The 26,640-nt window shown below is 37.5% G+C and overlaps 1 long non-coding RNA gene across 1 annotated transcript; it reads left to right on the forward strand.

Moving 5' to 3' along the window:
- The first annotated feature begins 7,076 nt into the window (after positions 1–7,076).
- On the forward strand, positions 7,077–13,544 carry LOC311276622. Its single transcript, XR_014625102.1, has 3 exons — positions 7,077–7,123; positions 11,284–12,624; positions 12,727–13,544. It is a non-coding gene; the product is annotated as an uncharacterized lncRNA (long non-coding RNA).
- Positions 13,545–26,640: the final 13,096 nt, after the last annotated feature.

Below are 26,640 nucleotides of genomic sequence, written 5' to 3' on the forward strand. Positions count from 1 at the left end.
CTTACTACCAGCCGGCACATGAGTAAACTATTATTTTATTTTTTTTATTTCATTTTAATATAATGTTTTTACACATGTTAATTTCTGAAATGTTGATGGGGGCGGCGCCCCAGCGCCCCCTATTGACAAGCCGCCACTGCTGTGCACAATAATCAAGACAATTACCCAATGACAACATAGGACATGTGTACAACATGACACAAAACCACTACACGTGACATCTGCAGTGTGAAGAAATCTTTTTACCTTTTAGGTCACCCTACCCTACAAAAGCGAACCACAGCAGATCAACAGGAAAACATGTGACATTTGTTGATGCACATTGTTGAGGTAAACCAAAGTAGGGTACTGCAAAACATGAAGCACACACAGCATCTCACTCGCCAACTCTCACGCATTCACCGTGAGACACACACAATTGACACTTTCCACAAGCTCTCTCGCCACACATCTATTTTCTCATGCACAGAATAAACGCGAAACAAAGAGGACACGGAGACCGACAGACTAGACAGAGCAGGTTACTTATGATATTAAAAATCTCAGCTCTCAGATTCTGTCACTTTTATTACGAAATTCAAACAATACCGTTTTGGCGCTTGTAAATGTTACGTGACAGATCCCTAACGGCACGTGACCCGATCATCTCTACTAGCTAATAGTATATAAACACGAATGAACACTGTTGAAAGATACAGTACAACTTACCGAAATGTATATTCCTCATCCATAATATCAACTAATCAATCAAACAAAGGGGTCATTAAAACAGCTGAAGAACAATTATGTCACATAACATTTACCTCAGGAAAGCCATTTAATGACCATAATATAGGCGCGTTAGTTGGCTAGAAAAAAAGAGCTATAGAGAGTATTTTGCTAAATATGTGTACTATATTACATATTTATTATATTTTTACTTATATCATTAAATAAAGTTGTTGTTATTATAATAAAAAACGCATTATTTTTAATTTGAGTTATTTTTAACCTTAAATAATACTGCCAGCTGATGGGGCTCTCTGTGTGTTTACAGCATTAGGTGAGTTGTTTTTTTCTTGAGATTAGGTACATCTTGTGTACCTAATATTTATCCAAATGAGTCAATATTAAATCAGATCACAATAATTTAATTTAATTGAAATAATAAAAAAGCGTACCTTACCAGAAATTATGTAAACATTGTAACATGTCACTAAACCTAATAAAATTCAGTTTAGTTACTAAAATGTTAGTGACAATCACAATACACTTATTGTGATGCAATTATTTATTTATTTTTTTTACATCACCCTGATGCTTCCGAGCTTTATAATGGCAGTGAATTGCAACATCAGATTGAAGCTCATAAAAGTGAATCATTCCGTTATATAAGTGCTCCACACTGCTCTGGGGGGTTACTAAAGGCCTGCTGAAGCAAAGCGGTGAGTCTGTGTAAGAAAAAGATTTATATTTAATACTAAGTAAAATTCTAGCTTCCGGCCGAACATACGCAGCTTACTTGCGTATAAAGTGCAACTTACGCAACTTATGACGTCAGAAGTAGCGAAGCGCATCATGGCGTAGCCTAAATATCAGCAGTACGTCGCATTACTCGCATAAGTTGCGCTGTGGAATCCCTATGTTCGTTTGGAAGCAAATTCTGTCAGGACCACTTTTGTCAAATACAAATGACCATTAGCATAGTTTGGATTGGCGGTATGGTTCTGTTCTGGGCCAGAACTCCCTGTGCATAGCAGCAATAACCCCCCAAACCATAATCATATGCCAATATCCCCCAAACATTTTTTTTTAATGCAGTTACCTGAGTGAGCTAAGGCAACGGCATGTACCTGAAAAGCTTGAGCGACAACATGTTGCAAACAATACCAGAAAGCCTTCAGCAACAAGCATGTTGCCCTTACCCAGATGGCCTAAACGAGAAAACATTTTAAAAGAGAACAATACATCACGGTTGTTTAAATCAATGAGCATAAGCTGTGTTGTCACCAAGTCGTTTCCCATCATGCTTTTAATCAGCGTAGTCGTGGAGAGCAAGCGCTCGACTGCAGAATCCGTCCTTGCGATCGCGAGAGTTTTTTGACATACGTCAGCATGACATCAGAGCAAGGCGGACCGCACTCGGACACATTTCTAACTGACATGCATCTCGCGCTGATCACCGGTGATCGGTTCTGCGCAGATTTTGCTCATCTCAAACAAGCCTACTGTCTATGTTCGGGATCTCGAAAAGCTTCGGAACGTCAGTTTCACGTCATCCCTTCCAATTTGGTGTTTTGTTTGTTGAGCAGCTGGAGCAGTGATTGAACGCACAAATTCCGCATTTCTCCCGAGTGCCAGAGATTTCTGTGTGGAACGATCATACATTCCACAGTGACGGTAATCGAGTGTTTGTTCAATTGAATCGTTACATGTTATTTGAACTTATTACTACAGCTCATGTTATTATTGAGGAGAATGTAAACAATACTTCTGTCTCTGTGATAAAATATTATCAGAGAGGAGAACGAAGAGTCATGAGTTCACGTGAGATGACCGCTGCATGAGCTTTCTAGTGCGGTGCAGCCAGGGGGCAGGGTTTCATAAAACATTGAAACTTCCCCGGGCGCCGGCATTGATTAGCGGACCCCCACCTGTTAGCATTCCATTGACTCCCATTCATTCTGGCGTCACTTTGACAGCGAATAACTTTACATCTGAGGCGTTTAAAGACTCCATTTGTCCATTATTTATTTCTAAAGAAACACGACAATTTATAAAAGGCTCCATTACCTTGTATCTTACGTTATGGCCCCGTAGAAGCAGTTTTTGTAAAAGTAGGCTAACGATTGCGTCATAACCACGCGACTCTCTGTCGCACAGTAGAGAGATTACCGTATGGACAGGAGGAGAAGCTCGCGGGCAATCGGGGGGACGTGGAGGCAAAATGACAAAATAATTAATCAGAATACTTAGCAAAAGTGTCTCCTGCTCCAGCTCATGCCATTTTTGTACAAGCTAATATGATTCTTTAGGGTCTAAATTAAAAGTTTGTAATATACTTTAATTAAAAATTCTCATTAGTATTGTAAGAAAACACTAATTTTACCAGGGCTGCGTTTCCCAAAAGTATCGTAAGCCTAAGTTGATCGTAAAAACGATCGTACGACTGATCTTAATATTACGGTCTGTTTCCCAAAAGCATCGTAGCTTAAGTAGCACTTGAAAATCTTCGTAGATCTACGAGTGCTCTGGAGTAATCGTTCATCCTCAAGTTCATCGTAAGAAGATAGATTTATGAGGACACCTGCAGGACAACCGGCAGATTACACCTTTAACTTTATTCAAATGCAATGTGATTATAATATAAGGTTTTGATTGTACTTAATTGTACATTTTATTACTCTTTTTTTTTTTTTTTGTTAAATTAATGTATAAATTAAATAATTAAAAAGGTCAGAAAACAAAACAAAGAAATATAAATAATTTAATCTAATAATTTTAATCAAAATTAAATGAATGAACAAAAAATAAATAAAAGAAATCCTTTAAATCTGTTAAAAATTACATCTTTGTTTTGCTCTATCTCCTCTAAAAGGACATTAATTTCTTCTTTTTGAAAGGGAACTTTTCTTTTCTTGTTTTTTTTTTCAGCCATTTTGTCAGTGCCTCCGCCTGTAGGTGCTTTATATAGACTTGTCTTGATTGCTAATCCACAACAGATGACAATTATTAGGTTAAACGTTCAGAATACGATTCCATATAAGGTTATGTTTCAGCACTTCACGAATGGACAGCAACTCTTAAAGCTAGGGTAGGTGATCCTGTTCAGAAAAAAAAAAAATTATACTGGGTGAAATGGTCCTTCCATCCTGAGAGTAGTCAATACATTATGTGTTCAGAAAAAGGAATGAAAAAAATCAGACCTCTGTAGCAGCTGCAGGACAGTAAAAACTCTGACCAATCACTGCCATTCGGTGCGAATGTAAAGAACCAATCAGATGCCTTCATGTCTCGTGCCCGAGCCCCACTGCGCGCTGCCCTGCGTGCACTCCTCACATGTCACCGTTCCCGGAAACATTCAGCTCACTCAGAGACAATTTATATGGCTCACTACACCGAGTAAGCAGGAGTTTGCGGCACAATGGAAGAGAAAATGCAGCAAAAACTACCAATGCCAGCTTTGCTGGTAACTGCTCGCCCTGATAAAAAGCCTAAAAAAAGAAAATCGGAGGCAGAAAAGGCTGCAACGAAACAGGCACTGGATAAAGCCAGAGAACAAACTCGCGTCAACATTGCAGCATTTGAACGGTGGAGACAACTGAGGGAGCTGAAAAGCGATGCCAAGGTTGCGTTCTTTCTGCTGGACAGGTAATTATTTGTTTTGCTTTGGGGGGATTTGTTATTTCCATGATATATGTTACGTTAGACAACGTAGCTACTTTTGTAGCTAGTATTAGCCCAATGCTAACATTAGCTTCTCTGTCAGTGTAAGCCAGTTGCGTTACAGGTCTGCTTATCTGACTTTTAGGACATGACATTTTGAACATATTGCACAGCCATAGTCGCAAGTGTCTGCATTATAATTGTGATAAAATGACGTTAATATATTGCTTATAAATGGGACAACTGTGGTGATGTGGCATATGTGTTTTGTTAGCTACGAGAAGGATCCATCATGTGGATGCGCGTTCATGTTTGTGGGGGCGTAGCTTTGGACGGAGCACTGACAGGAGGGGGCGGAGCTTAGAAGAGGTGCCACTTTCAAATCTGGCTAGCTCTCCAACATTACCTACTATAGCTTTAAGTAGCACGTAGAGCGCGTTCTTGCGCGTTCATGTTAAGTGCATTTTTGGGAAATGCTCGTGGAATTGCTGCGAGCGTTCGTAACCTTGCACGTAGAAAGCGCTCTAAAGAGCTAAGATACATCGTTATCAGGAAACCCGGCCCTGGTCAAAAACAGCTCTGTTTTCAGCACGCCGTATAAGTGCATGTGTCTTAAAATGATAATGAGCTTTGCTCACCCCGCCCCTCTGTTCTGTGGGGCGTTTTGACACAACAACACATGTGGAGTGTTAACTTGACAACAGTTGAGGGTAACGTTATATTTTGAAGAATGGCAGCGGGAGTCTCTGAGGACACTGAACATATCAATTTGAACCGGAGTTGGAAAACAGGTCGTTTTTGAATGGTTGGTTAACGTAATGTCACTTTGTGTGTACTGGCAGTAGTGAGATACGAACGCTATGTGTTTACTGATGTATACGTTAGTTCATAGACAGATTGATGTTACAGCTAATGGTCAGCTAAATGTAGGATTGTCCGTGATGCGTAATGTTATCTATGCAGTGTTAGGTACAACTGTCAGGGCTGAAGCACTCACATTTTACTGATCTGTTTAAAAAATAACCAGTCTGTGAGACTATGACAGTCATTAGGCACATAAACAACACATACTCAGACAGGAGCTAATACCTTTTTCAATATTCTCGTTTGTAAAGCAGTCTGGTGTGTGAAATGATTCGCGCAAATATGAAAGCATTGACGTTGATTGTGGGGAATATTCCCTTCGAAAACAAACTCAGCCACTGCGTCTTCAGCGGTTCGGATTTAGGAACATCAAAATGATGCTGTGTTCCTTATTACACCCAAGAACAGAACACCACAATCGCTTAGAGACATTCTGCTCATAGACAGTGCTCCAGCGGATCAACAATGCGGACTATGATTGACAGCTCGCTCAGGGCGGGTCTGTGTTGAAACGCTGCTGTCAATCAACAATCGTGGGAGGGGCGTCTGACCGTGTGACGTCACAATATCGAACGGCTTGATTTGAGACAGGAGGAAACATATAAGAAGATTAAAAAAAAAAAAACACTGGATGGATTTTTATCATTATATGATGGTTGTGTACAGGCACTGCCAACACACACTTCAGTACAATCAACTTGTAAATGTGCATGTACCATTATATGACCCCTTTAATCATGTTTCTGTTTTGTTCTTTATCCAGAAAGCATAAAAAGCCACTACCGTTGTTTATTTGGGGTATAAGTGCTCACAAAACAGTTCTGGGTATTCTGTTTTATTTTTGAGAACGTTACAATTATTTGCATAAAGCTGAAAAGGGAAAATTAACACAAATTGAGTATTGTGAAAGAGAACTTACTGAGGGGAAGATATGGAAGTGTGACTAATATCTTTTATTTTGGTTTGTTTCTTTGTACATTTGTGGAACATTGTGATTCACACCGTACGTGTTTGAAAAAGTGTTCCCTTTTGTTCTTTTCCTGCTGTTAGGCTACTTGCTGTATACATTTTGTTTATATACCTGCCCACAAATGGAAATCCCAGACATTAATGCGGCATCTTTCTCATACGCGGTCGGAAATAAAGAATCCTTTTTTTAGATGTTTGGTTGTGTTTGAGTTTTGTATAGTGTACACATTTCCGCGGCCACATATCCTATAGGCTATATGCTTCCTCTCATGCTGATACGTGCTCCTCCCGAACTTTGTTTAATGAAACATAATTTCATGAAAAACAGAACAAATAAATTGATGTTTACTGTAGATACACAAAACAAACACACTAAAGATGAACAACTGAGTGAATACAAAGCATAGATATGAATAAATTAAACAACGAAATACTAAATAAAATGAGTACACAAAATACTGCTAATATACTGTACTGTACATTTATTAATTTAGCAGATGCTTTTATCCACTTAAAAATGAGGAATATCACAATTTGCCACAAAGCCACAATATTTATAGAATATAATATCAGGTTTATTAGAAAGCTATTAGCAGACCAGCAAGAGCAGAGCAGAAAAACAGAGAGAGTAATATATACAGTAGAGAGATTTATTTGTTGATGTGAAGTGCTTTTTTGGTTTAATGTTGTGTTGTTCAGTAAAGAGTGTTAGCGTGAATAACTGTGACTGTGTGAGTTTAGTGATCCTGCATCAGTGTCTATAGCAGCACCAGAGGGAGGAGTTTATGACACTGATCCTGTATCAGCCTATAGTATTACCAGAGGGAGGAGTTTAACCTTCACACACTGTATAAAGCTGATCTGTCTGATCTCTCTGATCTCTCAGCGCTGCACTGGATGTCTCCTCTCTTCAGCTCAGCACAAGGTGATTAAAACACTTTATCTTTAATGAAGAGATTTTAATTATTTAAATCAATTTTTAATTATTTAAATCAAGACATTTATGTCTATAGACAAATGATGATTTATGAATTGTGATTTGATTATCAACCCTAATTTATAGTTTTCTGTTTTCTTTTATGTTTTGTACGATATCTATAGAGTTTGTCCATAACAGTTTACAGTGATGTAAAAACACAAGACAGGGAATGAAACTGTTGATTTTTTCATTTATTATGTCTATTGACAGTTTCTATGAATATTATTTTCCAAATGTCACTGAAGGTGAATCAGAAACTGCTGATTAGAGATTTTCCATAAGGCTTATGGATTGATAATATGTATAGAGTATTTTCCAGTATTTTAATAAATTCTGGTTATGGAATTCTTTGACAAAGTATCATATATATATATATATATATATATATATATATATATATATATATATATATATACAGTATATATACACACGCGCACACACACACACACACACACATATACACTGTGTGTGGTCAAACATTTGGATACAATACTATTTTTTGATATTTTAGAAAAAAGTCTCTTAGGCTCATCAAGCCTGCATTTATTAAATCAAAAATAAAGAAAAAACTGTAATATTGTACAATGTAAATCATCTGTTTTCTATGTGAATATACAGTAAAGTGTAATTTATTCCTGTGATCAAAGCTGAATTTTCAGCATCATTACTCCAGTCTTCAGTGTCACATGATCCATCACAAATCAGAATAATATGATGATTTATTATCAATGTAGAAACAGTTGTGCTGCTTAATATATATATATATATATATATATGTATATATATATGTATATATATATATGTATTATATATATATATATATATATATATATATATATATATATATATATATATATATATATATACAGTGCAATGCATAAGTGAATACACCCATGCTAAAGTTGACTAAAAAGAGGAATAAAAAATCATATTTTGGAAATTGAACTTAATGCCTTAATTGAAAAAATTAGGAAAAATCCAACCTTTAAGGACACCAATTTTCTTTGTGAATGAATAATGTATCGTAAATAAATAAATGTTCTTACTTAAAATACATGGTGCATAAGTGAGTACACCCCTATGTTAAATTCCCATAGAGGCAGGCAGATTTTTATTTTTAAGTATTTTTATTTTTTTAATTTTAGGATACTATGCATCCTGATAAAGTTCCCTTGGCCTTTGGAATTAAAATAGCCCCACATCATCACATAGCCTTCACCATACCTAGAGATTGGCATGGGGTACTTTCCATAAGATCATCTCTCAATGCAAATCAAACTAGCTTTTAGGCTAACTGAAATAAAACCATGCCAATCTTCAGGGAGATTTGTAATTAACCCTGATGCTGAGCGTGGCCGAGACTCTCGGCATCATGTACTTTCTATTGTCAGGTTCACATCTTTTCTCTTTATTCCAGAGCATTTGATGTTTTGTATTGATTATCTTTGAACTGATTATGTATTTGGCATGATACATTTACCTGACATAATAAATTGTTACATTTGGACTTATTCTGACTTACTCTGAAATTAATAACTTTAGTAGATTACGTTATATCCACTGTTACCGCAAATCTGCGTCAGATTAGTAACGGACTAACAGTTTTGAGTGGAGCATTGGGCACACCAACTGAGATTTACAGTTCTGGCTAATATTTGGCACTAATTGTACTAGGTTGTTAAGGCTAAAAGGGAATTTCCGTTTAGGACAGCAAACTGCTGAACGACCAACCTAAATAGGGTGAGTCTTACCTCTGTTTAATGTAATGTTACTTTAGTGTACGTGGGAAACAATGGCATGACCAAACAAACTAAAGCTACTATATCAGAGAAGTATATTGCTCAGCTTATATCTGTAATAGTGGCCATGACCTCTGTCTAAAGAAATGTAGTGAAAAGAAGTGTATACAACCAAGGGGGCTATGCAAAATATCCTAGAAAAACTGATGAGTTTGTGATGGTGGGCACGAAGATAATACGTTAAATAGAATAATCAAATGTGCTGCTAAACTGTCATATAAATGAGCAATAACTAATGGGCATTCTAACCTAAATTTGAGGTCGTGATAAAATGGAGTCAGGTAAAAGCTTAATTGGAATCAAATTACTTTGCCACACGGGAATGACAGTAACGAGCAGTAAACCTTCACCCGCTTGGAAACTGACGTTGGACCGATTGGGCAGGCCTTACAACAGTATGTTCATGTCTGCTCATGTTAACATTACATTAGTTCTCTCATCTCCAGGTCCAAATACTACAATAAAACCATGTAAAAATAGGACAGCCAAACAAAATACATGCAGCCTTCCTTATCATGTTTAGGAAACAACTTCTCAAATCAAAAGTAAAAAATAAATAAAATAAAAAAAAGAGAAATGAAGGGCACACACAATAAACTGGCATTCATCTCTCTATAAAAGAAATGTTCCACTAAATATTATTTAACAAAGATATTCAATAAAGCGCTTGTTAGTTCAGTAACTCTCTTGACAACACACTCTTTTACAGCAGTAATATCTCATCAACACTGTTCAGTGTGACATTCACACCCAGCAAGACAGAACTTAGCTCTGAGTCTCTGACGAAACTTGTGCCGTTTATATCTTACATGAGCGAAACACAGCTGAGTCTCTGCAGTCTGAAGAACTTGTGCCTTTTTATGGGCCTAACCTGCATGAGCAAACCACAGCAGATAAACAGAACATCCTGTTGCATGTGTTGATGCACAAGGTAAACCAAACTCCAAAACAGGCTCGGCTCCACGGGGGGCCTGGCCCACCCAATCAGAAGCTTGGCCCACCCTGGCCCTACGCCGATAACGCCATAACAGCCAATCACAAAATTGGTGCGATATTCAAATTCAGCTCCAGATATGTTATTTTCTGTTGTCTTCCCAACCCCCTTTAACTTCGCTACCTCTGAGGTAACGGACGAGCTGAATTATGAAGCAATTTAACGACAGTAACAGCCAATGAACTTTATTAGAACTATTAGTGAACTTGATTGCCATAGTAGCCTAATAAAACACAACATGCACAGATTTCTTGTTCCGAAAGGAAATGTGTTTTTAGCTCATGAAAAAGCAATAATACATGAACTGGACATGGATGAGTTTGTAACAGAATTCTCTAAAATGAGTACAAAGCTAAAGCTGAGAAAGCTGTAAATATTACAGTGATATAAGTAGATCTTTTTCAAGACCTGCCCTTTTTCCTCAAATCTAAAGTTACTAAACTGATACCAGATCTGTTGTGTGGTTTAAAAAAAAGAATTAAATATATATATATATATATATATATATATATATATATATATATATATATATATATATATATATATATATATATAGCGAATACAACCCCTTCAGGATCCAAGATCCACTAAAGATCGGGGTTGTATTTGCTTTAAAAAACGCCTCGCTATACATTATCCCTTACATATATTCTAAATATAAGAATGTAAAAATAAAAATGTAAAAAATAACAATGGCCAAAAATCTGTAATGGTATACTATATTAACAGACGTGAGAACAATTCTTTAGAAAAACAGTATTTCAGATGAAATTTACATTTTTAGTTTGTAACAGTTTTCTAAAACGAGCAAAAAGCTGATGTTGTAAATGGTATAGTGATGTAAATAGTTATTTTAAAAGACCTGCCCTTTTTATCAAATCTAAAGTTACTTAATTGATACAAGATCTGTTAAGGAAAAAAAATACACTTTTTTTTTTTTTTACAAAATCAAAAAGAGGGAATGCAAAAATAAACATGTTAAACATTTTAATCTATATATAAGTTACTAAATAGTTGCAAAATATATACACAAAATATTATAATGAAGAAAACACAAACAAACACAACAATAACAAACAAACGACCCTAACAATTGCCTTACATTTATGATATTAAAACTATATCAATAGACGTTTGAGACTAAAGTATTAAAGAACACCCTCTCCCCCTTGATGAATGGAATAATTACAATAATTACTTATTGTAAAGTGTTGCCCATTTTTATAGTGAAACTGAAATGTAAACCTGTATTTCTCAACAATCATTAATATTAAACTTCACTCTAAACTGAACCACTGTATTCTTTTAAACAGATATTACCAAAGTCAAAATATATGAGAAATTACCGCATGGGAGAACATGTGTGGAGCTTCAGAAACTACAGAACAATTAAATACATTTGGAGGAAAATGGCAAACAAAAAGGACAAACATGAACAATCTAATGAGCCGGAAATGGAGCTGATGTTCAGACACAACAGCATTAATAGCGGCAAACCAAACTGTGAGTATTTATGATGTTTAAGATCAAACACTGTTATGTATCTTTATTCATTAACATATCTTCTCTAGTGTCTGAATGTGTAAAATCAGTTCACTTTCAGTCGCTCTTTCACGTATTGACTGATTGGGATCACGCTTAGGGAGCCTGTCATCTTCGAGTGTTGTTAAAACAAGCCAATGCACATTCGCGTACATGAATTGCATCACACACACCCCGCAGTGCGGGTATAAATTCGGAAGTGGCTGCACGCACCAGTTGTCTTTCACTTCGGAGCCGATCGGGTTTTCTGATGTCTCAGAAGTGAGTTGTGTGTACAACGAGCGAGTGTGTTGGTGTTCTTCTGGAAGACTCTCCCAGTGCTGGTGTTTCTATAGCGAGTGCAGCGGTGATCACGAAGCTCTCAACTGCTGTTTTAACAGCATTTTTATAAAGAGTGTTTTGTTGACGACAGGTTGAGTTTGTGAAGTGTTGCCGCGGTTGTTCCCCTGTGTGCTCCGGCACTGGTGACGGGTCCCACTTCCTGAAAGAGCAACACGGGTGTGTTTGTGAGACGTAGTCCCGTCGCCACTATCGCTGGACCACTGCTGACTCCGGGCTCTGCTCGGCTCCTCAGCGAAATACAACTGGTGTGTGCATCCACTTCCGTATTTATACCCGCACTGCGAGGCGGAGCTTGTGATGCAATTCACGCATGGCAATGTGCATTGGCTCGTTTTAACAATATTCAAAGATGACAGGCTCCCTAAGCGTGATCCCAATCAGTCGATACGTCGACTAGGAACAGGGGTTTCAGACGTAACCGAAACGTTCTACACTATAACTTTTCAGTCACTCTATATACAGGAAAAGCATCATTCACACTTGAAGGTATGGTCTTAAGTTTATAGTTATTTTGTCTGGTGAACTTTATGAAATCATGTTATTATGTGAAATTCAGTTCAAGTGCTTCATTCTTAATATTTTATTAAATTATGTAAATTTATCACCACAACTGTAAGCATGTGGCAGATGCTTTCATTCGAAGTCTGATTTATTAATTGTCGCTGTTTGACCCACTGGAATATCTATAATCTGATGTTCCGTGTTTTTCATTCGCAGTTTCTCGTGATTCACAGATTTATTCTGATGTGTCAGGTGGAGTCACATAAAAGGTGAGACACACACACCATATACAGAGAAATAGAGTGAAAACTGAAGCAGAAATCTGATGTTATATTGATCTTTGTGTTATATTTCTGTTTTCCTCCTTTCAGAAAGCAGCAGTGTGATTCATCTAACCTGATAAATATTCTCCATCATGTTCCTTTTTCAACAAATATTAAGTTCATGTATAATAAGAATGTGTACGAATGGATTTTAATGGCTTTGCACAGATATTAAATATAACTTTTCATATCTTCTTATGCTTGAACGGATCATAAATAAACACAAAATTATGCCAAAATATCCTCATAAACGCAATCAGTTTTGTCCCAAGTAAATGTGAACAGTTGGGAAAGAAAGCACACACGTATCATTATATTGGATGTGTGTATTTGATTTTTAAGTGAAAGCAGTCTATAGTCTATTTAATAAAAAGAAAACAATGCATTGTTATTAAAAAAAACAAAAAACATTTTAAATTACGTTTGATTTCAGTTTTTGTTAATTGTATTAAGCTGCAACAGAATGTTTTGCAATAAGACACATTATAAATGTTTGATATCTAAATCTAATATAACAGGCAAGAGTAGAAAATGATAAGCAAAAAATCATTTCATGTAATTTTTTATATCATCTGGACTTAAGTAAAACATATCCAAAAGAATTTTTGAAATATTTTGGATTTAATGAGTTGTGACTCCCAGGTCACGTTGCCTGATTAGGGAAAAGGACCACGTCATTAATCTGTTAACTGTTACTGGCCCACTTGCCACTGCATGTTTAAAACAATTATATCCTATACTTCATCTGATCTAATTTGTTGACAAATTATATATCATTCGAAAGCTTACAAACTCAAGATTCAGCCTGTGAAAACTGTTTTGAAATCGGACCTTGCCTTACCATAAAAATGGTACTTTAACCCCTTAACTGTCAGCCCCTTTTTGAGAATGGACATTAAAATGCACTATTCAAACTTATATGGTTGTAATTCAAGAATGCTTATGGGTATAGATCTAAGTTCGGTCTTGTTTTAAAGAAAACACTCAGCAGATTATTGCTGAAGTTATGGAAGTTTAGATTTACAGTAAATCAAATATACTGTACTTAGTATTCTTTTATATAAAATATCTATTTTACTAAATATTTTTTACTCTAAAATTAATATAAAATCAAAGCCATATATCTAACCATGTTGTGTTCCAATTTTAGGTATGTAAATTCAGGTTTAATGCAAGAAAAAGACTGTGAAGCTCACTGATTACAGAACATGACAAAGATAAGCAAAAGTTACAGATAACCCCATAAAAATATATTATACATAAACCATGTTAACTACAAAGGTAACCTGTACAATCTCTTTTGGAGTCCATGCTTGCAGCAGTGGCAAACATAATTTACTGGAGGCCTCCATTCTCCTCAGTTTTGCCCGTAGTTGGAAAACCTTTGGGAGTAAACATGTGGGTGTTGCTCTCAGACTGTAGGACAGTGAGCGCTGCTGTCACAGGCTTCATCACTGCTAGATAATCAGAGAGAAAGGTAATCTCAGTTGGATTCAACCTAAAAGATATGTTTATTTGCATATCAAGCTTCAGCAATATCCTTGATTAATAAAGGTGAATTATTCAGTAAAATAACAAAGTTTCTTTTGAAGGCCCCACACACATTACGAATCGCCTCCTCATCTTGGTCTTTAATTATACGGACCACCCTTTCGACAGCCAGGTATAGAGTGAACACCATCTGGTTTGATTTGGTCTTATAAACTGCAGGTGGCATTCATCATCCACAACCTCAGAAGCTTCTCTGCCTCACACTCCAACAGTCTGTTGTTGTTGATCGTGACATCGCACCGTTGGTCGTGACATCAAAGTTGCACTGGGGTGAAGAGTGTTAATCAGAGTCTTAAAGGCAGGTTGTTCAACTACTGAGAATGGCTGAAGGCCTTCACAAATAAAGTTGATGACCAACTTATCTAGTGTGGCCTGAGAAACTTGTTTCGCTCCCCTTGATAATGAAATAATCTGATCAATTCTGCATTGCTTGCTTAAACTAGATGAAGTCTCCTTTTTTCTTTTACTTCGCTGAGCAATGCAATCTTCATAATCTTAGTTTCTGTGGGTGCTTTCTCTGTAATCATAAATATGATAACTTCATTAAATGTTATGTACAATTATAGCATTTTCGTAATTAAAGCTAATCATTTACAGAGAAACACACATCTAAAATCTAGCCTACTTGCTGACAGTTTTTTATTTCACTAATTGCTAACGTGCAGGATAGGTACTTGATTAAACTGTTAACTGTGTAGTTTTTCTTTTCTTTTTCCAAGGCTTCTTTTCAAGATAAAATTATATTAAAAGCCATATTTCAGCCTTTTTACACAAATGTATTATACTTATTACTAAATTGTAGTACTTTATAATACAGTGTAATCCATGTCCTGTTCTGTTCTGCATTACAGGCACTAGGTGGAGCTGCACATACAGTAGCCTACATTTGCACGGTGAACATCATCATCACGTGAAGTTTTTATTCAATTATTAAATGAAATAGCAGCCCAGTCACACTAAGTGGGTGGCTAAATTACTGATTCAACATCTCAATAAAAGCAAAAATTCACTCCACCCTATGCGATTTGGATTCAGGGTCCATCACTCAACAGAAGCAGCTAATTTGTTTTAGGAAAAGGTAAAGGCTACCTAGATAAGAGGTCTTATGTTAGTGCTGTCTTCCTAGACCTAAAGCCAGCTTTTGATACTGTTAATCACAAAGTTCTTTCATCTAAATTAACATATTTTCTTTTCTCTGAGCAAGCTCTCAACTGGATAAAATCATACCTGTCCAGAAGAAAGCAATGTGTTCGTATTAATGATTCAAAGTCCCCATTCTGTGAATGTCCAGTAGGGGTCCCCCAAGGCTCCATATGTGGTCCAATCTGGTTTGCACTGTATATAAATGACCTGACCTGACGTTCAGATGTATGCAGATGATGCTGTAATCTTTTCACATGCTAAGAACTACCAAGAGATAGCATCCACACTTACATCTGCAATGGCTCACATTGATGACTGGAGCACTAAGTCATGTCTCTAAACACCAAAAATAAAAACAGTCTGTATGAGAAAGTCTGTATGGCGTTTACCAAACAAAATATGAAGGTGTCACATTCTAATGTGTTCCTTAGAGGACAGGAGCTTGATATTGCTAATGAATTCAAGTATTTAGGAGTCATATGACTCCACCCTAACATTCGAAACTTCATGTAAAAAGGTGACAAATAAAGTTAAATTCAATTTGCATGTCAGGGCCAGCAGTCCAATCCCTTGCATAGGTTAATTACTCGTGCCGTAGAACGTTGTATCAGGGCAAAAAAAAGCTCCACTGGACTTCAATGTCAAAGGATAACAAAAATGACCGTTTATTTAGGTCCCACAGTGAAATCTTCTTACAGGAGTAATAAAATAAATGTTTCTTAAACCAAAACTAATGCTGTCTGATATTTCTAAGACAATGTAACGTCCATAGGCTACGGTAAGAAAACTATATCGCTCAGGTACTAGTTCACAGCTGGCTCCGAGCGTCCAAAGTCAGTTATGACGCTTCAACGGTATTGCGGGAAACCCAGCACAATTCTCTTAAAGGGGCGGTAGCCCTAAATTCAACCTAAACCCTGAGCTAAACAGAAAATGGTTTTCATTGTTTCCAAATCACAAAAACAGCATTTATAATTCAAATTATATCAATGATAGTTTTCTGTAAACCTCCTTAACATTACTAAGAAACATAACTGAGAAATAATAATCTTTTAATAAAGCTATGTTCGACTACTATTAGCAATAAGCTATTAATGTAGTAATATAACCCTTATAAATCAAATATAAGGTTATTCCATATCCCAAATAATATGTACAGTGTTTTGGCTCCTATATTGCAGAATAAACAAGTCAGGCCATTTCTTGACACTAAAGCTGCAAGTTATAGCCTGGAAATCCAGACCTAAATCTGAAAGATGAATGGTCTGGCGTCAAGTAATGAAACTCGGCCAGCTCGAGGGGCGGCACCAAGCCTACACTGTTAGAAAAATCTGTAGAAATTACAGTATTACTGGCAGCTACTTGCTAGTAACTTACTGTAGATTTAAATTGATGTTATTTACTGGCAACAATTTGTTCAAAATTAAATGAACATTAAACATTAACAAGTCTCTATCTTTACAGAATAAAACTAAAATAACAGCCTCATGCAAAGCATTCTGGGAACCAAAATCTGAAGGAAAAACAGAAAAAGGTTGATGAAGATTTCTGGTTCCCAGAATGCTTTGCATTAGATTGTTATTTTATAGTTTTATTCTGTAAAGACAAAGACTTGTTAATGTTTAATGTTCATTTAACTTTGAACAAACTGTTGCCAGTAAATAGCATAAATTTAAATCTACAGTAAGTTACTGGCAAACAGCTGTAGTTAAAAAAAATTTACAGTGTACGTTTGAGGAAAATCTCACTGCAGTGAGCTAAATTATCGCTTAGCTACCAGCGGAGCTAACTGGTAGATTAGACTCTTGCCGTATCCAGTCGGCAAAACAGCAAAAACGTCTTTCTTGCAAAGGAAGGATTCGAGCGCCGTCTTCTGTTCCTCTTTTAGAGAAAAAGCCAAGTCTAACTCGTTCATTGTAGCGGCCAAAGCGTTTCAAACAGCTGGTGTTCAACCAGAGCCCTCCTGCAATGTTACTAATGACTTGGACGTCACAGCGCTGTCGTCATCTCGCCTCTGGCCCGCCTATATCAGATAACCCGCTGTGATTGGTGCAGCTCAGATCGAGGGGCATATTTAATGAGCATCATTACTCGACGCCAGAGTAACTCACTGAGCAGATTCAACTTGTACTCTCTCGAGAACTCTGGATTTCCAGGGTAGCAAAGTTGTTCTTACATACTATGATTTTTACACAGAGTATTGTTTTACAAATTGGTCATTAACTAGCATATCTATTGAATCTCTATTTAAGAAAGCCATAAAAACTTTTGATAAAAAGGCATTGTCATTTCACCATTGCGATATTTTAGAGTGACTTACATTTTTAAGCTTTGACAATTTCAAACATTTCAAGTATGCTTGTTTGGCATATAAAGCGTTACATAATCTTGCCCTCATTCTTTGATGAATGTGATGAATCTGATTATGCGACTGATCCTGTAATATAATCTGATCAGATGAGAGTCTCTTTCTGCTTCATATGAGACACATGATGATCCTCATTGAGCTTCAGATTCTCTGATTTCTCTTCACTGTCTCTGATCCTGAAACTAAAGGCCTTTGAGTTTCACCTCAAATCTACTTCTGACATCTAGTGGACAAAGATGAAAACTGCAGATCATATTCTGTGTGTTAGGAGGAATAGAAAACACACACTCATACAGATTTATTTACAATGCCTTCATTTCTATTTTAAACAAGTGACATTCTCTCAGTTTAATTCACTGAATGTCATTCATTATCAACTCACAAATAATAATGTGATTTTACATTTTGTGTGAATGACTGAACTTCTAGCAACTTCTGCTTTAATGTATACTATGATGTGTTTGTGAACAGTAGATATTGAGTATTGAGTAAGTGTTGATCTGTTGTTGTTCTGAACAGCTTCAGTTCGTCTGTTAAAGTCACTAATGTTCTGCTGATGGAAATCAGTGTTAATAAATCAGAGATGATTAAATGAGCAGCTGATGGAGTTTATCAGATCTGAGTTTTACATTTAACATTCAGACTCTTGAAACTCTTCAGGAAACAATACGGCTGCGTCTCACATCAGATATTCAGAGGAGATATTGATCTGAAGAAGTACTAAGGTATGTTCTGTGTGAATGAATGTGTGGATTTATTTTCATCTTCTAGAGAAATGACATCTTTCAGTAGCTTTTAAATGAGGAAAACATATTATCCTGAGACTCATGATTGTAATGCATGTATGAGTGATCTGAGTTTGTCATATTGTTGAATCAGGAGCTGATGGAGATTTGCCTGATATGAAACATCATCATCAGCTTCTGCTAACAGAAGAATCCAGAAACACAGTCTCTGGGAAGAACATCCATTATTCCCTGTTTCTAACTCTATCAGAAAGAGAAACAGAGAGATCGTCTGTGTGCTGCTGAAAGTCAGTCTGATGAAAGTCTGAATGTGACACTTTATATCAGGAAAGAGAAAACAAAATCTAATAGTAAAACTAAGGATTGAAGTTCAGTGATGATCAAACACTCACAGCGTGCAAACACAGAAATCTATTCATATCTTCACATAGTGGTGAACGGAAACTACAAACAAAATATTTTTGCACTCCCATTTTCTCCAATGGCAAAAGAAAATATTTTTTATAAAAATTGTATTTAATGCAAATAGACTGTGATGACGTGGTAAAAGATTTGCATTAAATACAATTTTTATAAAAAATATTTTCTTTTGCCATTGGAGAAAATGGGAGTGCAAAAATATTTTGTTTGTAGTTTCCGTATGGAAAATAACCATGATATTATCAGTGTTGTTTCCTAGTGTCTGGACATTTCTCCTCACTCTGCGTGTGTATTGAGTGTGTGGGTCATTTTCTGTGAGCTTGTACACACATGTCCTCTGACACGCCCTGGAAATGGAGGAAACACAATCCTCACATGACCTCATCGGACTCAACACTATCTACAGCAGATTCCCTGGGGATCGGGATTTGTTGGGTCATTTCTGATGTAAATTAAGCTTTCAGTCTGGCACAGTCCTTAAATACATGAAAGTTTTGCGTATCATTATTACATATTCGGGTCTTTAGTGACCTGGATCTATAACTAATGCGGATTAATCTCTAAATGCAGTAATAAACTCTCCTGATATTTTAATAACAATGAGAAAACAATCAAATAAAGCATATTTCGTTACCTTTTGGAACTTAGAAGGGTTCAATTTGAGCAGATCCTTTTTACCATCATGACTTTTATCGTCAGAGCTCATCGATAACAAGTAAATCGATAATACTTCTGATAGTATACTTAATGTGAATATTGAATTGCACTTATTGAGTCATCAGAGATTCAATTATTGCTGCGTAAAAAACCCAAAACACTATTACATACCTCAGGGTCACTAGCGACTCTTTACAACATAAAAAAAAAAATATCAGAAGCCAGACATTCTTTTCTCATTTCAGTTGTTATAATGTGTATAATGACCAGGTATGAAGGTATGAAGGTTGTAAACATTTTTTTCACTCACACATCGCCAGCACTAGGGGTTGCACGACTACTGATTTCTGCTAGTCGGTTTCTTATCAAAACAATACTCGAGTTACTCGACTACTCGTGGTTCATGCTACTGTAAATGTAAAAAAAGACATGAAATAGTTCTTATCAATAAATGTTTATTAATTTCATAGCCTAATGCAACAATAAAGTAATGCAAAAACATTATAATTATGACATGTAACAGAGAAATGTACGTGTTAAAAGAAAAATGCATAGAAAGTAACTGCTAACGCAATAAATTCGCGTCATTCAAACATTCTAAACTGTTTGATAAACCAAATTAAAACATTAGTAAAACAGTTAAAACGGTTCATTTTTAAAACAGTTAAAACGGTTAATTTAATCACAGAGTACATTTCATTTAATCATTTTATATTTACCAAATTATCAACAGTAATAACAAGAAGTATCTTACTTCAATTGTCTTGAAAGTTTAGACTAACACAAGTCATCGTCGCTATTGTCCTCTCGCCACCACACGCAGTCTTTGGTCGAGCTCGTGGATCGCTGGTTTGCATTTAGAAATACAAGCGCATCGACGTGAGAGGGATGCAGGCTTGATCTTTGCCTTGTGACGGTGTTGCCGGCCAAGGAAAAAACTCTTTCACTTGGTGTACTGGTGGCAGGGACAGCAAGATACGATTTAGCCAGCTTGGATAGCCGAGGAAACCGGCGTCCATTACATGCCCACCATCCGAGAGGATTCCCCATGGTGGGAATGTCAGGCATCTGAAAATAATCTTGAATCTCATCTTCACTGGTAGTTGGCTGCTTTGTCGTAGGATTCCCAGCAAACACAGAACGTTGGCACAACGTAGCCAACCTTCTAACAATGTTTTAACAACATAAGGTTGCTATAACTACGTTGTGTGGTGAAGTTGTTACAGCGTTGTCACAATGTTGACATTAAACCATCGTTCAGGGCCATTGCTTAAGGTTGTGCCTAGGGTGTCTTGACAACCACTGGACTACATAATGTACTCGTCACTGCCCTGAAGCGGGAAAATCAGCCTTTTAAATTCCAACCACCTGTTGTTGGGCTCATTGTGTTCTCATTCATCATCGAGCAAGGATACGTGAGTATTGCGTTTAGCCTACCTCAGCTATCAAACACAACCTACAGCTTTAATTTCTAATGTGATTAATGAAGCATCGCTCGCACTGTTAAGTTTTTCCGCTATATTTAGTCTCATTCGTTTCTTTGCTCCTCTGGATTTGTGGATATGTTTCCCCGGTGACACCTGCTCGGCTACTGTCCGCACCCGGTTTTGTTCATTAAATGTTCTGATCTGCCTTTGCTTTTCATGTTTTATTTATTATACTTAAAATAAATGTGTATTCGTTTATTTCTTTCTTTTTTTCACAAATGTATGACTTTTGGAAGTGCAATTTGATTATATGCAATTTTAATAAAGTTGAATTAACGAAACCTTCTGTCATTTTTACTCTTCAAAGTGTAGGCTACACTTGCAGGTGTTGATAGCCCCATTAAATAATAGGGTAGAGTGGGGGAAAACGCCCCCCTTAAGGAAAATGTGACATTACAGTGAAACAAAACATAAATGTGACTAGAATTGCCATCCCGGTTTTGAGTGACTATGGCAGGAGTTATTCACCAAATATTAAAATTGCTCAGCCTTCATAATTAATTAGTATTTTCACTGAAAATATTTTTGTACAAAGGGGGCGTTTTGCCCCAGCGGTGGGGTAAAACGCCCCCCAAGGTGGGGTAAAATGCCCCCTTTCTTACCAACCAGTTTGCTTCATAGATCAACAGCAAAATTAACAGACAATAGTTTTTAATCTCTAAAGGTAAAAGGCAAGTAATGTATCAACATGTATATATATTAATATTTATTTCAGAAATGTCCAAAATAGCCAAATTGAACTACCTTCCATCAGTGAGCTAAATTTGCTAGCAAGCTAGCTAGTTAATGCTCACTTGAGGTAATTTTTTCATGTTTTGTTCAAATATTTAGATTTTACCACCTAGTTATACTGCATTAAGTGTAAAACAAAGGATTTGATAGACAGAAATATTTTATTATAGTAATTATGATAGAGAAACTATGCCCCCAGGGGGGGCGTTTTACCCCTCAGCGTAGGGGGCGTTTTACCCCACAAGCTATGAGTTTTAAAAAAAATTTTTTTTTTTTTTAAATATAATTATATTCCTTATAAATAATATATGATCTCAAACTACAGACTTCACTGTTCATCTATCATACATCACTGCGATATCCTGCAGAACAATATTCTCTTAAACACTTGTTTACTAATATCTGAAAATTATAGCATTTACCCTGTAATCCTCTTCTCTTCAAATGTGTCGCTGGTGTCAGCTTCTCCATAGAGATTTGTATATCCCCGTTATCAACGTAGTGCATAGCAACAGTAAAAATGTATCTTGACTACTTTTAGTGGTTATTTTGGGAAAAACAGGTGGGGGGCGTTTTACCCCAGGGGGGCGTTTTCCCCCACTCTACCCTATAGATAAACAATAAACGATAAAAAGTATATAATTATCTAACAAAATACACCATATAAAAATATTGCCAGAACGTCGTCTCTCAGTTGCTGAATGTCGCGCAACAACGTTGCTACAGCCCTGTCACGTCTTACAATTCTACGTTGTTACAATGTTGCGAGCACGTATACAGCGACGTTGCCATAGCAGAAATGCAACGTGCCAGAGACGTTGCCACAACGTAAATGTGTTTGCTGGATTGCGGCTTTTGTAGTTACATCCAAAGAGCTCCTCGAGATCAGCCTCGAGTCTTGGTTTTTTATGCTCACTAGACAACGCATTGGTTGTCCCACTGCAGCCCGCGGCAACCTCCTGTTCACCTGTTGCGACAGTGAATTATGCAAAGAAGTGGTTTAAACATATTTAAAAAAAACAAAAAAAACATTTACTATGGATTATTAGCTCACCTGAAGTTTCTGAATGCGGTGTCTCGCTGTCATGCAATATTTCGACGAGATGAGCTTTGGCATCCTCTCTGGCTCTCTCTGGTAGGAACAGCAAACGCTTAAACCGTGGAGCCAACATGCACGCGCTAATGGGTAGAGATTTGGCTACGGTTTCAGAGTCCAGTTTAAACCGCATAACCAGCTGTTTCCGAACTGTCTCTTTGAATGCCTGAGTGGCTGTGAGATCACCCGCGCTGGGCCGCAGAGTGTTTTCTGTCAGATTGATAAGCACTGGATATAGAAAGGACAGGCCGACGTGCAGCTCTCCACACATGATTGTTGTCGCCTTAGCCAGCGGACTCAGTATGGGAAGCAGCTGCTCAATCAGATCCCAGCAAGATGACTTTATTGCCAGAGTTTTTCGATACTGGACATTAGTTACCGCTTCGTCATTGAGTACAGCTTGCACTGGGATTCTCTGCTCGTAAAGACGATCCAACATGTCGAATGTGGAATTCCATCTAGTAGCACAATCACTTTGGAGTTTTCTCCCTCTGATGGATAGCTGCTCCTGACGTGCTTTCAATGCGCGGGTCGCCACTGAAGAGTGACGGAAGTGACTGACGACACGCCTGGCAGCGTCAATAGCCTTCGAGACCACAGGTAAATCCAAACCTGCCTTAACTGCGAGCTGTAACGTGTGTCCGCTGCAACCAATGTGGTGGGGCAAGGCCTCGCAGATTTCCATGGCCAAGTTCATATTGTTTGCGTTGTCATGAACTGTGCAGAATATGCATAACTCCCACTCATTAATGGTTTCTGAGAGCATCTGCGAAATGTTGACAGCAGTGTGTCTCCCTGGCATGATAGTGGTGCATAACACCCTTGATTTCAACTCCCATAGTTCATTGATGTAATGAGCCGTTATTGTTATATATGGATCCATGGTGCAAGAAGTCCAGAGATCAGTAGTGAGGGAGACGTTCTTGCCTTTCATTTCAGACGCAATGTCCGCTTTTAGAGAGTCGTATTTGTGGCCAATTACTTTCCAGAGTGTAGCATTCGATGGAACGGTGTAACTGGGTTCAAAGAAGTTGATAATTCCCCTGAATCCCTCTCCTGAAACTGCCGAGAGTGGTCTCATATCCTTCACTATAAAATCCACGAGTAAATCTGTGATTACCTGTTTTCTCTTATCTGTAATCGGGCGTTTACAGAATTCACCGATGCTTGTTTGCTTCGTGGTGTGCGTCTCACTAACATTTGCCTTTGTTGTTGGATGTTTCAGTCGTAGGTGGTTGTGCATAGATGTCGTACTGCTGCTGTATTTTAAAGTAGTGTTACAGAGTTGGCAAATTACTATATTTTTGTCATTCTTTATGAAATACTTCCACACATCTGATGTGTGATGTCTATTGGTGACGTTCGCCATTTTAAATTAATTTGTTTTCATAGAGAGCGCGGTTCATGGTGGTTGCATAGCAACGAAAGACGCCACGGGGGCGCAAGAAGGAGACAGTGGCACAGCCGCGCTTTCCACTCATTTTTAGACGCATATGTGAACGGCCCCTTACAGAGTTGGCAAATTACAATATTTCTGTCATTCTTGATGAAATACTTCCACACATCTGATGTGTGGTGTCTGTTGGTGACGTTCGCTATTTTCAATTCATTTATGGATATTGCACGCTCGAGTAGTCGATTGTTTTCGACAGCTCCGAGTAGTGGTTGAAGTAGTCGATCTCTCGACTACTCGACTAGTCCGTGCAACCCCTAGCCAGCACTGAATATTAATCACTGCCTGCTGTATGATTTACCATGAATATTGAATATATGAATATTGGCCTCCATATTTATCAATATTGGCCTCTCATTACTGTAGCTACTGTGTCCACAAGTTTTTTTTTTTTGATATTGTCATAGAAATATATATATATATATATATATTAGTGGTGGGCCGTTATCGGTGTTAACGTGCTGCGTTAACGCGAGACTCTTATCGCGCGATAAAAAAAATATCGCCGTTAATCTATTCTCAAAGTTGGGTTGGGAGCTGGTTCTATACCACACAAGCTATGATGACGCAATCTACTCGCGGCCGCGAGGTACACCCGGCTGCAACGCATCATATTCGTCGTCATCTTAAGTAAACACGGCTGAAAGTGAAAGCTGGTGAAAAAGATCGGTGCAACATACATTATTTGGACTTGGTTTGGATTTAAGCCGTCCGACGAGCAGCAGCAAACTAGACAGAGTGTGTGGGGTAGCCTAACAGTTCGGTAAGTTAACACCACTGATCTATATCAGTGGTTAACACACGACTAATCCCTTCTACCACCTAAAATTCAAAACGAAACATATGATATCACTGAATATCAGCGCGTGCGTATTATTCCCAATATATCGTGGTGTAGCACATAATCTCTGTCTGCGCCCGATTTTAAGAATCGTTGTTGTGTTTCTTTTTAACTGAAAAGACATCAGTTAGACAATATTCTAATTTTAAATTTGGGGTTTCATAAGCTCCAAGCCATAATAAACATTAGACCTACTTAAGTCTCTGCAGCTAGTGTACTTACATTTTATTTATCTGCAAAATTATGTTGTATACTTACAGTTTTAGACAATATTTGTTCTCAAAACTACATACACCCTTAAAAAAAAAAAAAAAAAAACATTTAGCAGTTGTTTAGCAGGGTCTGTGTAACCTGTTCTGAAATGGGTTTATTATAATATATATCGTTATCGCAAGAGGCTGCAATGTATATCACTATATGGATTTTAGGCCATATCGCCCATCCCTAATTGATAGCCTATAGTAGTTGATAATAACATAGGCCTACCTAATGTTGCCTACGGACGGTAACAGTACAGTAGTAACCTTTTACAGTCTATGAGTAGAACAGCTTTCTCAAGCAGTTTGTGATGCATTTTGGAAACAGGAGATGAGCCCCTGGTCTAATGCACCACCTGGCTTGAGAAACCCGTTCTCAAAGACTTACTTTTATAGTCATTATTTGGGTAGCACACATATTCTGAATGCCTTCGGCAGAATTCAAATGAGCCATTTTAATCTAGATTAATCTATGCCCACCTCTAATATATATATATATATAAAGTTACTCCTGCACTTCCAGTAATTTAGTTTTCATGTAGATAAACTTCTTAAACTCTATTTAAATCTTAGAATTTGTTTAGTGAATTATTTTAGAACATTTTTAGTATGGCTATCCAGGACTTTCTGGAGAAGAGATTTCTCAATCTCAATGGGACCTTCCTGGAAAAATAAAGGATAAATAAAATAAATATGGTGTAGATCAGGGGTATTCAAAGTCTAAGACAGTGGGCCTCCCTTTTGACACAGCTAACCCAACGTTTGTCCACAACACCATTGGGTAAGTTGTGTCAAAAGGGAGACCCACTGTCTTAAGGTCCTTGCACACTGAGTCCGAAATTGGGTAAAGATAACAAATCAGAATTGGGCATCAAGACCTGCAGTGCACGAGACCTATTTTCAGAATGATAACAATTTAACTTTTTAAATGTATTATCCATCCATCCATCCATCTTCTTCCGCTTATCCGGGGCCGGGTCGCGGGGGCAGCAGTCTAAGCAGGGATGCCCAGACTTCCCTCTCCCTAGACACTTCCTCCAGCTCTTCCGGGGGGACACCGAGGCGTTCCCAGGCCAGCCGGGAGACATAGTCTCTCCAGCGTGTCCTAGGTCTTTCCCGGGGTCTCCTCCCAGTGGGACATGCCCGGAACACCTTCCCGGGAAGGCGTCCAGGAGGCATCCGGAAAAGATGCCCGAGCCACCTCAGCTGAC

This window comes from Rutilus rutilus (assembly GCF_951802725.1).
Source record: "Rutilus rutilus genome assembly, chromosome: 18".
NCBI lineage: Eukaryota > Metazoa > Chordata > Actinopteri > Cypriniformes > Leuciscidae > Rutilus > Rutilus rutilus.